Genomic DNA, 6,358 nt, shown 5'->3' with positions numbered 1-6,358 from the left:
CAGAGGCCTTCTCCAGGTCCAACCAAGGATGACTCCCGTGTCCCGAGTGCAGCGTTCCAGGATTTGGATCTTGATAAGCTTCATGGCATCCTGGGTGGAGAGGCCTGGCGTCAAACCTATCATGTTGTGAGGGAAAAGGTCGTTCGTCTCGAAATACTCGGCAATTCTGCTATGGATGGCGTCTTCGGCCACAACACGGTTGGTGAATCTTTCTTTTGAAATCATTATTGGGGGCTGACGTGCACGCCAAGCCCTACTACCAAAAATTACATGTCCCAGCAATCTCAGTTTGGGAAATAGGCGTACTTCAGCCAACCGGAGTGCAATGGCAGGCCTCGGCACAGGGCCCCGACCTGGCTGATCACCAGAAAGCCCGACACCAGGTAAGTATGATGTTGACTGCGTCGTGAACAAACCCCATTCCAAGAGCAGCAGCATATGTCTGGCACAGGCTTGAAAGACAGTTTTGCAGTAAACCTAAAGCGCCGCTGAAGAGACAGAATTGTAAAATTAGGTATTTGATTACAAAACCCCAAAATACTGAATTCTATAAATTTAAATAAAAAAAATAGTGGCATTGCAACGAACATATTCACGAAAAACGACATGCATTAACGTAAGACAAATAGCCGACGATCCAAGCGCATCCTGCTGGTGCGCGACCTACCGCCTGACAACCAATTGCTCAACCAGGCGCTAAACATTTTATTTATAATTGATAGCCTTAGCTGGCGCATCGATTAGTTAAAGCGTTTTTATAGCATTGTTTTAACTTTCCGCAAAGCTCAACCTGGTGGACCAACGTGTTTGTGTAGATTGATTGGTTGTGTTTGTGTGTAATGTGTGGTCCGCGTGGTCCGATGAAGCCAGTTCCGTGCCCTCCCCCTTTTCTCGTATCCGCGAAAAGGCAACGAGCGCCGCTTACGGCGCACACCTGCAACATAGATTACGTGCTGTGGCCTCTGAGATTACCATCGCACCTGTTACCGCCTCGGAGGCGGCAGGCGCTATCGACACGCCGGCGGAAGCATTCGGTCGCCGCTGCTAGCCACTGTACCGCTGCCGCAGCCGCCGGAAGTTGAAAAGGCAGCGAGCGCCGCCTCACGGAATTTTGAGGAACTAAGGGAACCGCCGCCACAATGGGAAAGCTAGTGACGCAGCGGGCATTTATTGACGCTTTTCGCGGCGATCCCGTGGGCGTTGCCATGTTTGATCACGTGGTTACGCGTCCATTACTTGCCTCAACTGCCTCCTTGTTTACAATGCAAGTGTATGACGCCGGTGCGCCTTAGAAAACCTCTGTTTTGGGAGATATCTTAGACAGTGACTGGGTGGGCGACACGAAGCTTTGATCACAGCTTCAGAGAACATGAAAAAGTGCTTTCGGAGCTGATTAAGATATGTCCAAACGGCGCAAGCAGTGATATGGTGCTTGTTCTAAAAGCGGGGCTAAATGTGTATTCCAAGCTATCCAAACATTCCGCTCATGAACTGAATCAGGATTAGTGTATTTTGCTCTGTGTTTTCTATTTGGCAAATATTTTGAAGTAGCGGCTTGTCAATTTCTGACTCAGTGAAGTTCCTCGGTGCGGCCACTATCTGATTATTTTCTGCCTAATCGCTCGCGGGTGTGCTCAGTTCCAATAGATCTGTTCTTGTTGCGCACAAGGCTTGAAACGTAGCTGTTTTGTACATTGTAATACTTTGTAGCAAATATATATTACCGCTAGTAACTCGCTTAATTACTCCTTGTGGATCGTCACAAAATATTCAGCTTTGACCATTCGTGCGCCATCGGTGTAGTCCTGTCACTTATTGTGCGTATATAGTGAGCATATATTCAAGTGAGCGCCCATTCACTTATTCTTGATACGTCGGCGATAGAGTAGGCGTAAGTTTTCCTGCCATTTGGGATAAATGTGTATAGATAACGTGCGCGAAACTTACTATGACAGGAAGCGGCGCTACTCCCTTTGTCATTGTTTAACGAGTGGTACTCACTCTTGCCGACGTTCTGGGGCTGAAGCCCTCTCTTTGAAGGTTAGCGATACAATGCTGGCGGATGAGCAAACTTCTGTATCCTCGAGGAAAGCCGTACATCTCGAAGTGCCGGTAACACGTTCAGACAGTTGCAGCAGCGGTCCGCGAACTTGGCCCCACAGATTCATCCCATTCCTTAACATGGGAGTCACTATTTTTGCAGCCAACCACAGCGCACGTCTTCAATCCACATGATTCAATCTAGCATGATTCGAGCACAGTGCATTACCGAAAACTCAGTTGCATTTCCGACAGCTGATCGCACAGAAGCAAGGTAGAAGCGGTAATTGTTTCGTATTCATGCGCGGTCGCCGAGGAGACGTATGGCGCGCCGCCTTAAGCACCATCTCGTTTATCTAAGACAAACTGCTCCACGAAAAGAGTCAATAGTAAAGGAGGCATTGGTGTGTCGCAAGCGTACGCCTGTGCCGACTCCAGCACGACGACGACCACGTTGAATACGGTCGTATGGTGGCAACGGCATGACTTCTACGCCGGCCGTTCGACGCGAGCTTACGACATGGTAATTGTTGGCTACTACATAGGTAGTGAACGAGCGTAATTAAACGAGAGAAACACAGATTATGACGTCATCAGCGACCAAGTGTTACGCAATCGTACGTATCTGTGGCTATTGTGGTGTAGCTAAAACTGCGATGACTAGTTGCACTCAAGCGAAGAAATGTTAAAGCGTGATTAGCATGATTAACGTGGCATGATTGAAGCATGATTAACACAGAACACGAGTTGCCTTGCTTCATTGACAGCCTCAGGCACTACAACAATATATTTCATGGTTTCACACCTATATTTACTTGCAAAAGTGTACAAAATGCATGCGTCTTTCGTACAACACAGCGCTCATAATGCACAACTAAACGAATGAAAGTTAACTCGTAACCTAAAGAAACCAAGGCCAACTTTCACTAATTCACGGGAGTATAGCTTCACGCTCATGAAGCAGTATGCTGTGCCAAGAATCTTAGTCGAACAAGGGTGGTGACCATCGTGTGCAGTGCCTCGGGGAAATGTGTGCAGCAGTGCGACAACACCTGCTTTCCCCCCCCCCTTTTTTTTTTTTTTGCTCGTGCCACATCAACCGATCATACGCGATTAAATCATTAATCGAAAAATTGGAAAGTTAGAATTTCCCCGCACAAGGCACTACTGGCAATAAATTAAATCACCTCCAGCGCTTGTCGAATGGGTGCCGCAGTGCTTCAGTTGACCTACCGAGGAGGAGCCGAGCTCCTCCTGAAAAAAACGGTGGGGGGCACTTTCCTTTCTCAGCGCACTTTCCTCCTTATTCGGGGAGTGGCTCTGCGGTCCATTCGGTGTAGTCAAGGAAGAGCTTCGAGGCGGGGCTTGTTAGCGAACACCGGGCTAAATGTATCTGGTTTTGGAATAGCGCATGCAAGAAAACACAAAAGCCTTACGTAAGTAAAGAAATATCGTTCTTTTCACTGCCCATGCCCCGTAAGTTACCGGGTTTCCTTGCTAACTTTCCCTATACTAGGTGATCTTATAGCAACATTAAAGAAAAAAGTAGTTTGAGCTGCAGCATGTATTGGTAAATTAGGCATCTACACTGCCAAATAAAAATATTTTTACGAGGAGCGCAGGCATGGTAAGCCAGAAATGACGCAAGAAAAGAAGATGAGCACATCTGTTGCTTTTGTATGCACACTGAACAATTTTATCGTACACATCGCCTTTTGAAGTTGGCGGAGGTCGCGATGGTTTGAAATAAACAATATTTTACGTCGTAGGCAGCGCATGCAAAATGGAGAAACCATGGTATCAACCTGCGTCGACTGAGTTCCGTCATCGTTTTCGTTTTAGGCCGGTCGCATGTTATCGACGTGTTTATGAATAACACGACGAAGCAGCAAACCACATCTAAGTTTAGAAGTTACGTATTTTCAAACAGGAGGTGTTTACGTTTGGCACCGAGACATCAACCAGTGGTGTCCCCTTCAGTGCAGTTATACATGTAAAGAAACGCCAGTAGCCATTACAGCCGACAATGCGCGGAACGAGGCATGGCTCATGATGTCAGCAGCTGCGAATGCGCCAGAGTTGCCAGACTACCAAAGCGATGAGGAGCATAAATTAAGAAAAGGTATTTTAAGAATATCGATACCACAAAATTTACTCATTTTGCGTAGTTTGATCAAACGATCTGCATAAGAAAATGTCAGCCAGGATTAATCTCCCCCCCCCCCTCGCGGTCATCGTATTAAAACCAGAGAGACTGACCAAAGTAGGGTAATGTTGCCAATGAAACCCTCTTACATTTTAAACGCGGTGAGAGAAAGTCGCATTGCGAAAGTATAGTGTCATGGTTACTTTAATCAGCTGTGACGTCATACTGCTGGGCTTCAATTTTGCCGCAACGACACGTGCCCTAAACAGGATATACGAAAAGTTAATTTGTGAATCGTCTTTATTCAGTTGCATGTACACTGCGGCTTCTCGCGCTGGTAATAAACACCTCTTCACGAAATCCACAATAAAATGCAAAAAACCGCTCTCGGTGACAGGCAATTGTTTTCTTCCTTTTTTTATATAAATCTATTTGAAACTAAAAGGAGCACACAGGATGCGGAACCGTTGTGCACCTTGAATAACTCCAGGTGACGGTGACAAGAACGTTTATTGGTCCTGAGAAACTGGCCAGGGGGAGCCTCAGGTCAAGTCGGTGGCTGCGCCCACGATGGCACCGGAAGGCGAAATCCCGTTGCGATGTCGTGGGCCCTCTGGACTGCCTGATGTGCTGGATGTGGTGGTGGCCGCTTCTTAGGAACTCCTCCTACTGTTCCCCTGTGGCAAGTATAGAGTTTTCTATGGCTGGACACAGCCAGAGCATATGATTAAAAGAGCATGAATCGGCTCCGCATTTGGGGCACGATCCCGGGAAGTGTGGGTCTATCCTGCTAAGGGACCGCGGAGTGGGGTACGTGCGGGTTTGTAGCATACTGAGCGTGATAGCTTGTGGTTTATTTAGTTTTGTGTGAGGAGGAGAGAACCACCTGCTTTCCAAGCGGTAGTGCAAGACGATTTCGTGAAAGGTGCACAATGGGTCTTTGTGGATGCAAGCCTCGTTACGAGGATGGCCGTTGACGGCTGCGCGGGTCGTGAAATCGTGCGCCCAGGTGGCCTAATTATTCCAGAGTCCTCCACTACGGCGTGCCTCATAATCAGATCGTAGTTTTGGCACGTAAAACCCCATAATTTATATGTCTATTCCTACTTTTGTGCTTTGATGGATAAAAAAAAACGTTTTGTTAAAGAAGTGACTGGCACGCCAATGCATTTCTCCTCAAACTTAGAGAATTAATATCTCGACACTGGCGTCAGCCTGAGAATTTTTCTAAAACACTTTCGTTTTGCCCAGACGCCTCAAAGAATGCTAGCTGACTCCTCATTACATATGCATTTTACACAAAAAATGTATTTTTTTGTAGAGGTAATATTTCACATCATTGTGAATTTGGGCGAATGCCGGGTGCATGAAAATAGCGCCTCCACACTGAAGAACTTCGGTATTTTTTCCTCTTGAAGTATCTATTTGGCCAGGAAGCCAAGTTCACTTTTATGCTACCGAGTGATATGCGCATAAAATATAAAATATTCAATGGAATCTAAGATATGAATTTTTGGACCTAGCTGTGTTGATCTCTCGTGGAATCACCCAGCTGCAGTTGCCGGGAGGCATGAGAAGCAGTCAGGGATCTTTGAATGCTATCACGTTCCACTGTTAGAGGCGAAGCTTAAGCGTCCTCCGAGTTTTTCCATTTTCCATTTACAGAGAGACCAGCGGCGGAACTCGCTAAGCTTTTAGTTCGTAAAGACTCCTTGCCATTAGTTGAGAGAATTTTTTTAATAAGTAAGTAAGTACTTTACTTACAGTAAACAATTTACAAAGCTCACTGCAGAAGCAGGGGTTAAAGGCAATCAAGACTGACAAAGGCCTCTGTTCCTCCGTAGTTCGTGGCAGTGCATACGTCTTCGAGTTCAGCGCAGTCAAAAATGGATTGCAGTACATCAGTTTCAGGAAAATGGACAACTAGCAACTTGCAAAAGTACACATAACAAATCACATAAACAAGAGAAAACGTTTACATAACATCTTTATGTAATCGCACAGAAGAGGTCGCGCTCGCCAAAATACACAGGTACACAAAATAAATTGGAAACGTAGAATGCATGAGGATGCACTGAAATTACATTATACATGGAAACACTAAGAATACTAATTCGTGAATGATTTAAGCATTGGTCGAGGCATGAAAATCCAAATGTTAATGATGATAGT

At 46.0% G+C, this 6,358-nt stretch overlaps 1 non-coding gene across 1 annotated transcript; it reads right to left on the bottom strand.

Annotated features, from left to right (window-relative positions):
• Window positions 1–229: 229 nt before the first annotated feature.
• On the bottom strand, window positions 230–391 carry LOC119437978 (U1 spliceosomal RNA). Its single transcript, XR_005189610.1, has one exon. It is a non-coding gene; the product is annotated as a U1 spliceosomal RNA (small nuclear RNA).
• Between the last annotated feature and the right edge of the window lie 5,967 nt (window positions 392–6,358).

Source organism: Dermacentor silvarum, chromosome 1 (genome assembly GCF_013339745.2).
Source record: "Dermacentor silvarum isolate Dsil-2018 chromosome 1, BIME_Dsil_1.4, whole genome shotgun sequence".
In the NCBI taxonomy this organism is placed as follows: domain Eukaryota; kingdom Metazoa; phylum Arthropoda; class Arachnida; order Ixodida; family Ixodidae; genus Dermacentor; species Dermacentor silvarum.
Note: the sequence above shows the minus strand (reverse complement) of the source record. Positions and strands in the feature narration are given on the sequence as shown.